The sequence below is a fragment of the Staurois parvus genome, unplaced genomic scaffold (assembly GCF_062004578.1).
Source record: "Staurois parvus isolate SC_StPar_1 unplaced genomic scaffold, SC_StPar_1.0 ptg000715l, whole genome shotgun sequence".
In the NCBI taxonomy this organism is placed as follows: Eukaryota; Metazoa; Chordata; class Amphibia; order Anura; family Ranidae; genus Staurois; species Staurois parvus.
Genome location: NW_028318511.1, coordinates 12,079,386 through 12,089,357, shown reverse-complemented (window position 1 = coordinate 12,089,357; position 9,972 = coordinate 12,079,386).

The window sequence follows — 9,972 nt, the reverse complement described above, 5'->3', positions numbered from 1 at the left end:
TTGACATGCCTAGCCGCCAATGGCGTGTGTGCTCCTTACCCAGAAATGCAAATCACGTGTGTGTATATATATATATATATATATATATATATATATATGTGATTTTGCGCAGCTCTACCGCCCTGTAGCAGTATTTCTGCTATAGGCCAGCGGGCAAGCAATTAATGACATTAAATTATGCTTCTGCTATGACGAATGACAAATTAAATTCATTTTTTTTTCAACTATAACGCTAAAAAAAGAACACACGAATAAAAAAAGTTTAAATACTGTGGTAAAAAAAAAAATCACAAAAATAACAGTCAAAAGGGGAAACATTAGAAAATTAGGGCTATTTAGGGTTAATAATGGGTTACATGAAAACAATTTTTAGTTTTCAAGTTTACAATTTTTTATTGGTAAGGTTGCCTTAACTGACTTCATATGTATATCAGAAGACACAAATAACTGTTACATTCTATTTATCAATGAAGCTTTTAAGAACTACTTGAAAGTAGTGATGAGAAAACTGATCAAAGTTCAGATCGCTGGACTCTTGACTGATGCTTAAAAAAAGATCTGTACATCGCAGAAAATCCTATTGTAATCCAAAGAAGGCTAATCTTGTTATGTTTTCCTGGAATTTTTCAGGACGAGTTTTTAAGCTTTTGAAAAAAAGGCATTAGTGGCTGGAAACTGCCACAGGAGATGTACAATAGAAAAAAATGCCATTCACTGGGGTGTGGGTCTTTCAATGTGGCTTAAAGGGCAAAATCGAAATCTTTAAATAACATAGGAATGCCTAAACCCACATGTGAAGTTATGCACCAGTACAATGTTTTCCTTTGAGCCCTGGTTCATACTGAACATGACTTTGAAATTGTGCTACTTCACTTGAAGTAGAACAAATTCAAAGTCACTGGTCAAAGCGATTTCATGTGTGACTTGCCTGACATCTTGGCGACTTTATGCACAGATGTCTATGCAAGTCTCATATGAAATCACCAAAAATAGTGCAGGAACCTTTTATCAAAATCAGTGCAACACCGCAAAGTCAGAGTCGCACCGATTTGAACGGTTCCATTGAAACTGACAAGGCGCACCAGTGTGAACCAGGTTAAAAGTGTCAATTTAGTTGAAAAACAATTTGCCGCTAAATGATGATTTCCTGACAACTTTATTTTGTTTTTAAGCAAAGCAGCCAGGGGATCCTAAGTGATGTCATCAACCCAGTAAATTCATGACCATATTTGGTCAAAGGTGTCTCTTAGGTTCCTGTCCAAGTTTGCTGACATACAGCAGTTGGCAGGAACCTGTCATTTACTATGGGAGTAGCAGAGGGATGAGTGAACATGCCCCTAAATCCTGAATAATAATAATGATAAGCGATGTCCAATTACAAACAGACTACTCCCATCACAAATTACAGTTCCCTGTTGCTGATGGAAATTTAACAACAGCACTGGGAAACCTGGATCAATGGGATAACACTTGGTCAATGACATCACCAGTGGCATCACCCAGGTTTTCTATTTTTATGCTAAGAAATAGTGATGGGCCAAACGCCCCCCTGTTCGGTTCATGGTCAAACATTCAAACCTAATGAAAGTTTGACCATGAACTTTGAACCCAGGGGACATTTCACTAAGCAGTATCTTACCGCATCCGAGTAAGCTTTAAGATACTGCATTGCATTTTTCCACAAAAACGTTGGAATTCACTAAAACAAAGCTACTAAAATACCGCTTGAGTTATTTTATTATATCCTGCGGTATTTTAGCAGAGAAAATCATGCCTTAATGTTTCAGCTGTCAGCGGGGTTCCCCACTGACAGCTGAATGGAAAAGGAATTGCCGGAAATTAAATATTTACCAAAAAAATCTGGAATGGATTTTGAGGGGAAACCCCAGGCCAAATTTTTTTTTTACATGACATTATGTCCCCCCTCCAAAATCAATACCAGAGCCTTATCCGAGCAAGGGGGCCCCCAGATCCCGGCCCCCAATGTGAATGAGTATGGGGTGCATGGTACTGCTAATCATTCTAAAAAAGAGTGTAGTGTAAAAAAATTACAGTAGACAGTCTTTGACAAGTCCTTTATTAAAACAATGAACATTTTAAAAATGTCCCCTGAAGTAGATCCAATGTCAATCACGATGCCCACCACTGCCAACCTGAAAAAAGAAAAAAAAGTCTCGGCTCTCGACGCTGGCTCCTGCCATTTGACAGCTCTTCCAGCCTTACAGTTCTTAAATATCTAGGGACGGGGCCACCCTGTGACATCAATTGAGTGACCTCCACCCCATTTTGACATCTTCGACCGGGGCATGCTGGGTCGACGATGTCACAAGAGGGCGGGGTCACCCATTTGATGTCAACAGGGGGTAGCCAGCACTCCCAGCAGAGACCAGGTCTCACTGAAAGCCCTGAGTCCCGTTCTAATGATCGGAACTTGGAACTCCCGTTTCTGGGTCACCTGATCACTGTGATAGCCTCTGATTGGCTATCACAGTGATCAGTCACTGTGAAGCCCGCCCCCATGTTTCTCTTTCTGAATGGAGGAGAGAGATACATTGTATCTTTCTCTGTCCTTTCAGAGAGGAAAAAAAAAGTGTGTGTAAAATAATACATAAATAAAAATAATAAATAAATTAAATCTTTTTTTTAAAAAGATACCTAGATCAAGATTTAATCTAGGTTGGTGCCACGGTAAGTGTTAGGGTCAAAGGTCATGGTCAAGGTCAGTATTTTTTTTTCTTGGTCAAGATTTTTTTTTAATTTTTAAATTAGTATCAGTGTCAGTTAGTGGCAGGATTAAAAAAAAGCAAAATGCGCACTATTGTTTCTGGGCCGTACTACGGGTACAAACAACAAATAATATACACATATATGGTATCACTGCAATCGTCAAGAGCTGGAAAATTTATTTTGGGTTGTTCTTTGGTGGTAGGTTATGGTAGTAACAAGAAACACACAGCTACATTTTTGGGCCAGTTTTCCTTTGATAATAAAAAAAAATCAGGAGATATCCATTACCATTTACCACCAAATGAAAGCCCAATTTGTCCTGAAAAAACAAGGTATAATCCACCTGGATGCACAAAGTAGTTGTGAAGATATGTACGGTTTTGCTAACACGTGTCAAAGTTGCAAAATTGTACTTAGGCATTCAGATTTGTGTTACCCCCTATGCATGAAGGGGTTGAGAAAAGCAGCACTACAAAATTATGGATAGACAGAATATCATAAAGTACAAGAACAAGGCATAAGGGTCACAAAAAAGGGTCCTGGTTAGACATGAGATGATTGTTAAAGCAGAAATGTAGCAACCAGAAAGCCCCCCTGTAGGATAAGGTCATTAAATTGGGAGTCATCCTTTCCATGTGAAAAGTTTGGGGATCATGAGGCTAGAGGTAGACCCGAAAACCGTCCTAGTTGTCTGCAAAGTAGTCCTATATGTGGATGTTGTTTCATAGATGCTGACTGATCCTTCTAGGATCCAAGGGAGGCCTGCTAACAAAGGATCTATGGACACTGGCTCCAATTTGATCCATGTTTTCACCTCATATTAGGTACACCAGTCAACTACTCTGGTTAGATGTTCCTGCCCAAATAAAATTCAGAAATATGGCCCATAAGTTTGTCAAGAATCCCACCAGGAGTGCCTGGAGTATATATAGAAGGCAAAGCATCACATTCAATTTAATACATACATAAATAGTGTTGAGCTAACTCATATAAACATATTAGTCCATAAACAGATACAAATGTGATAGTTCAATCAAAATATGAAATATAAATATATAAAGTGCTTGAATGGTGAAAATCAATAAAGTGCTTAAATGGTGAAAAATCAATACGATGTGCTCCAGATAAATGAAGTCTATTTAAAAAAACACGGTGCTCCACCTTGACTTAGTGTTCCTCCACCTAAAATGTATATGGATGGCTGCTTACTTCCTACCGTGGACCCATAAATTAATACAGGTCAACCAAGCATGATCATTCCAAAAAGATGCTCTAGAAAATACAAGGATTAAGCAATGGAGTTAAGATTGTCTAAAGCTCAGCCAGAATCTTGTTGAAACTAGAGAATCTTCTGGTTGTTGGCACTGTAGTAGTCTAACTACAGTAAGGTGTGATGTAAATGTTGAACTAGCTTTTTTCTTGCCATTCCTGAAGATATTGCCAGTACAGTGGTGAGTATTCTGAAGTATGATAGCAAAGTGATGATACAGGATCCCACCAGTATGAGAGAAGCTAGGAGATTGATAAACAATTCCATCCAATGCACATTGGTGTAAGGCAGTCTGAGAAGTGGTGTGATGTCCCAAAAAAAATGTTCCGTGTGATCAGGACCACAAAACTGCAATAAGGAGATGAAAGAATAGAGTACATAGTAGATATGAAACCTGATGACCAACAACAACTCACCAAGCAGTTGCAGATCCTGGAGGTCATGAGAGAGTGATAATGTAAAGGTTTGCAGACTGCTAAAAACCTATCATAAACCATTATAGCTAGTAAAACACATTCTGTTGACCCACATGATCCAAAAAAGTACAGTTGGGTAAGGCAAGCTACAAATTAAATAGAGCAATTGCCCATCACTGAACTGTGAACCATTTTGGGGAACATACTAATAGAATGAGGAATGACAGAATGGCATGTCCACAAACTTTAACAGGGCAGAGAAATGCCCACAGAGAATAATGGAACAGAAGGGAATGTCCATAGAGAATAATGGAAAAAAATATATAAACTCATTTGCAGGCAAATCTGTGAAACATAGCAATTTACCATTCATTGGGTGACCCCCAAGTAGAGTAGAAGATTGTAAGATTAAAATAATTGGGGATTATAGCTCTTATCTATGGAATGCCCATAGAGTATATTGGGAAGCAAGATGTGATTTGACATCAGAAGCATTAGACATATCACATAAATCCTTAGCAGACATACTCTCCAAGTTCAGTGGTGATGTTTAAATTTGAGATTAACCGGGATTATCATTGTTTTCTCTGGAATGACAAATGTGAATGACAGAAGGGAATGCCTATAAAGTATAATGGGAAGCAAAATATAAAATCATTTCCAGGTAAATCTGAGAAACATAACAATTTACCATTTACCACAGGTGACCCCCAAGTAGAGTAGAATATTGTAAAATTAAAATACTTGGGACATAGCTCTTTTCTATAGAATGACCAAGTTGAGTGACAGAATGGAGTGCCCATAGAATATAAAGGGAAGCAAGATGCGATTTAACATCAGAACCATTAGACATATCAAATAAATCCTTAGTAGACATACTCTCGAAGGTCACTTGTGATGTTTAAAATTGAGATTAAGCGGGATTATCATTGTTTTCTATGGAATGACAAAAGTAAATGACAGACGGGAATGCCCCTAGAATATAATGGTAAAGTAAAATATGAATATATTTTTAGGCAAATCTGAGAAACATAGCCATTTACCATTTACCACAGGTGACCCCCCTCCCAAGTGGAGTAGCAGATTGTAAGATTGAGAATACTTTGGATTATAGCTGTTTTCTATGGAATGACCAAGGTGAATGACAAAATGGAATGCCCATAGAGTATAATGGGAATCGAGGTGTGATTTGGATTCAGAACCATTCAACATTACAAATAAATCCTTAGCAGACATACTTTCCAAATTCAGTGGTGATGTTTAATATTGAGATCATGCAGGATTATTATTGTTTTCCATGGAAAGACAAAGGTGAATGACAGAAGGAAATGCCCATAAAATATAATGGGAAGCAGAATATAAACTAATTTGCAAGCAAATCTGAGAAACATACACTATATTGCCAAAAGTATTGAGACACCTGCCTTTATACACACATGAACTTTAATGGCATCCCAGTCTTAGTCAGTAGGGTTCAACATTAGGTTGCCCCATCCTTTCCAGCTATAACCACTTCAACTCTTCTGGGAAAGCTGTCCACAAGGTTTCGGAGTGTGTCTATGGGAATGTTTGACCATTCTTCCAGAAGCACATTTGTGAGGTCAGGTACTGATGTCAGACAAGAAGTCTCCGCTCTAATGCATTCCAAAGTTGTTCTATCGGGCTGAGGTCAGGACTCTGTGCAGGCCAGTCATGTCCCTCCACCCCAAACTCGCTCATTCATGTCTTTATGGACCACTGGTACGCAGTCATGTTGGAACAGGAATGGACCATCCCAAACTGTTCCCACAAAGCTTGGAGCATGAAATTGTCCAAAACGTTTTGGTATACTGACTCCGTAAGAGTTCCCTTCACTGGAACTAATGCACCAAGCACAACCCTGAAAAACAACCCCACACCATAATCCCCCTCCACCAAACTTTACGCTTGGCATATTGCAATCAGGCAAGTACTGTTCTCCTGGCAACCACCAAACCCACACATGTCAACCGGATTGCCAAACAGAGAAGCGTGATTCACCATTCCATTGAACACGTCTCCACTGCTCTAGAGTCCAGTGGTGGCATGCTTTACATCACTGCATCCAATGCTTTGCATTGCACTTGAAGATGTAAGGCTTGGATGCAGCTGCTTGGCCATGGAAACCCATTCCATGAAGCTCTCTACGCACTGGTGTTGTACTAATCTGAAGGCAACACAAAATTTGGAGGTCTTTAGTTACTGACTCTGCAAACAGTTGGCGACTTCTGCGCATGCGCTGACCCCGCTCTGTCATTTTACCTCGCCTACCACTTAATTGCTGTTGTTCCCAGTTGCTTCCACTTTGTTATAATATCACTAACAGTTGACTGTGGAATATTTAGAAGCAAGGAAATTTCACGGATGAACTTATTGCACAGGCGGCAACCTATCATGCTACCACGCTTTCATTCACTGAGCTCCAGACAGTGACCCGTTCTTTCACAAATGTCTGTAGAAGCAGTCTGCATGCCTAGGTGCTTGATTTTATATACCTGTGGCCATTTAAGTGATTGGAACACCTGAATCCAATGATTTGGAGAGGTGTCCCAATACTTTTCGCAATATAGTGTATGTGTATGCTAGTTGTTGTTTGTACCTGTAGTACGGTTTAAAAATCCTGACCCTGACCCTGACCTTGACCCAAACACTAACCCTGGCACTGAACTAGATTAAACCTTGATCTAGGCATTTTTAAAATGTGTTATATTTTATTTTTTAATCATTTTTATTTATTTTATTGACTTGAACATTGGGTGTTCATGTGTTCTGCATACAAACAAATGGTTAGGGCGTTCAGCGAGCTGTTCGCCCACTGCCCCCCACAATGTACTGCGCTCTGACAGTGCATTGTATTTGGCCAAAGCAATTCACCTGACCAGTCAGGTGCAATGCTTTGGCCAATCATAGGTGGAATTAGCAATGATGTCACCCCCAGCTCTGCCCAATTGTTTACATCTGACTGGCAAATGTCAGATAGTGGCGAGTGCTCGGTGGGTGCCGACGGGTCTGCGGGCATCTGGGTTTTTTCTATGTTGGCGAGTCGGCGTCATCGCAGACCCCCATAACCACAGCCCAGGGTTATTGGTAAAAGGCCATTGTCCATTTTTGGGGGGGAGCCCCCTACCCCAAGGCACCCCCCTATGTTGAGGGGATGTGGTTCAGGAGGGGGGGCACTCGTTCATCCCCCTTTCCTGGCCTACCAGGCCTGTGCTCAGATCAAGGGTTTGGTAGGAATTTAGGAGGAACCCCAAAGCTTTCCCCCCCCATTTCTGGGGGGTGGTGTTTCCCTTAGAAGTGCTACCAGGCCTAAAGGGCCTGGTATGGCTTTTAGGGGGAACCACATGCACTTTTAAAAAAAAAATTTCTGTGAGGTCCTCCCTAACCTTGCTACCAGACCTAAAGGGTCTGGTATGGATTAGGCTGGGGACCCCATGCTGTTTTTTTTGTCAGTCTTGCTGCAGCAGGTTCTATATATTGTACAGATTTGCAACTCTGCAGGTAGTATAAAGGGACCCCCAGGTATGATATTTAAAGGAATTTTTCTTTTTTTACTATGCAATAAAAATAACTGCCCCTTTAAAAATGGTACTTTTTGAAATTTTTGTTTTCATTGATTCATGTCCCTCAGGGCAGTACCCCAGTCCCCATACTCCTTTTATGGCCAATAACTTGCATATAAGCCTTCAAAATGGGTACTTTTGAATTTACAAGTTCGAGTCGCACTGATTTGAACGGTTTCACAGGCACAAATAGTGTGCGACTTGTCATGCAATTTGGAACTGTCAAATCGCATGACAAGTCGCACCAGAGTGAACCAGGGCTGGGTCATCAACCCAGTAAATGCATGACCATATTTGGTCAAAGATGTCTCTTAGGTTCCCTGTCCCAGTTTGTTGACATACAGCAATTGGCAGGGACCTGTCATTTACTATGGGAGTAGCGGAGGGATGAGTGAACATGCCTCTAAATCCTGAATAATAATAATGATAAGTGATGCCCAATTACAAACAGACTACTCCCATCACAAATTACAGTTCCCTGTTGCTGATGGAATTTTAACAACAGCATTGAGAAACCTGCATCAATGGGTTAACACTTAGTCAATGACATCACCAGGAGCATCACCCAGGATTTTTTTAATGCTAAGAATTGGTGATGGGCCGAACAACCCCCTGTCCGGTTCGTGGTTGAACATTCAAACCTAACCATTCACTAAAAAACACTACTAAAATACTGCATGAGTTATTTTATTAAGTCATTTGGTATTTTAGTAGTGAAAACATGCATTAATGTTTCAGCTGTCAGCGGGGTTTCCCATTGACAGCTGAATGTAAAAAGAATTGCCCACAATTATAAATTTAGCAAAACAAATGGCCCATTCATACCAAGCCCTTCGGGTCTGGTACTGATTTTGAGGGAACCTCCACACCAACATTTTTTTTAAAAACAGTGTGCCCCCCCAAATCCATACCAGACCCTTATCCGAGCATGCAGCCCAACAGGTCAGAAAAGGGAGGGGGGGGGACAAGCGAGCACTTCTCCCCCTCCTGAACCATATCAGGCCACATGCCCTCAAGATGGGGGGTGCTTTGGGCAACTCTGGCCTGTGTTTGTGGGGGTCTGCGGACAGGGGGTTGTTTTTTTTTTTTTTAACAAGGGGGCCCCCAGATCCCAGCCCCCCTATGTGAATGAGTATGGGGTACGTGGTACTCCTACTCATTCGCAAAAAAAAGTTCTTTGTTAAAACAACAAAAATAAAAAAATGTTCCTTGAAGCAGATCCAACATCAATCACAATGCCTGCCGCCACTGCCGACCCAAAAAAAAGAGAAAAAGGCTCGACTCTCAACTCTGGCTCCCACCGTTTGGCAACTCCAACTGCCTGACAGTTCTTAAATATCTAAGGGGCGGGGCCTCCCATTACCATCAACCCTTGTGACATCATCAACCCAGCATGCCCTGCTCAAAGACATCACCCGTGGACCCCACGCCTTTTTGCTAAATGTTTAATTCTTTTTCAGCTTTCAGTGGGAAACCCCGCTGACAGCTGAAACATTAACGCATGGTTTTCACTACTAAAATACCGAATGACCTAATAACTCATGCAGTACTTTTGTAGCAATTTTTTAGTGCATGGCAACAAATTCCAAGATAGTGAATTGTCCCCTGCGTTCAAAGTTCACGATCGAACTTTCATTAGGTTTGAATGTTCGACCATGAACCGAACAGGGGGTTGTTCAGCCCATCACCAATTCTTAGCATAAAAAAAAACCTGGGTGATGCTCCTGGTGATGTCATTGACTGTTACCCCATTGATGCAGGTTTCCCAATGCTGTTGTTAAAATTCCATCAGCAACAGGGAACTGTAATTTGTGATGGGAGTTATCCGTTTGTAATTGGACATCACCATCACTTATCATTATTATTATTCAGGATTTAGAGGCATGTTCACTCATCCCTCCGCTACTCCCATAGTAAATGACAGGTCCCTTCAGTATTTCGTTCAACACCAAGCCTGGCCCCGCCCCTCAGCTCATGG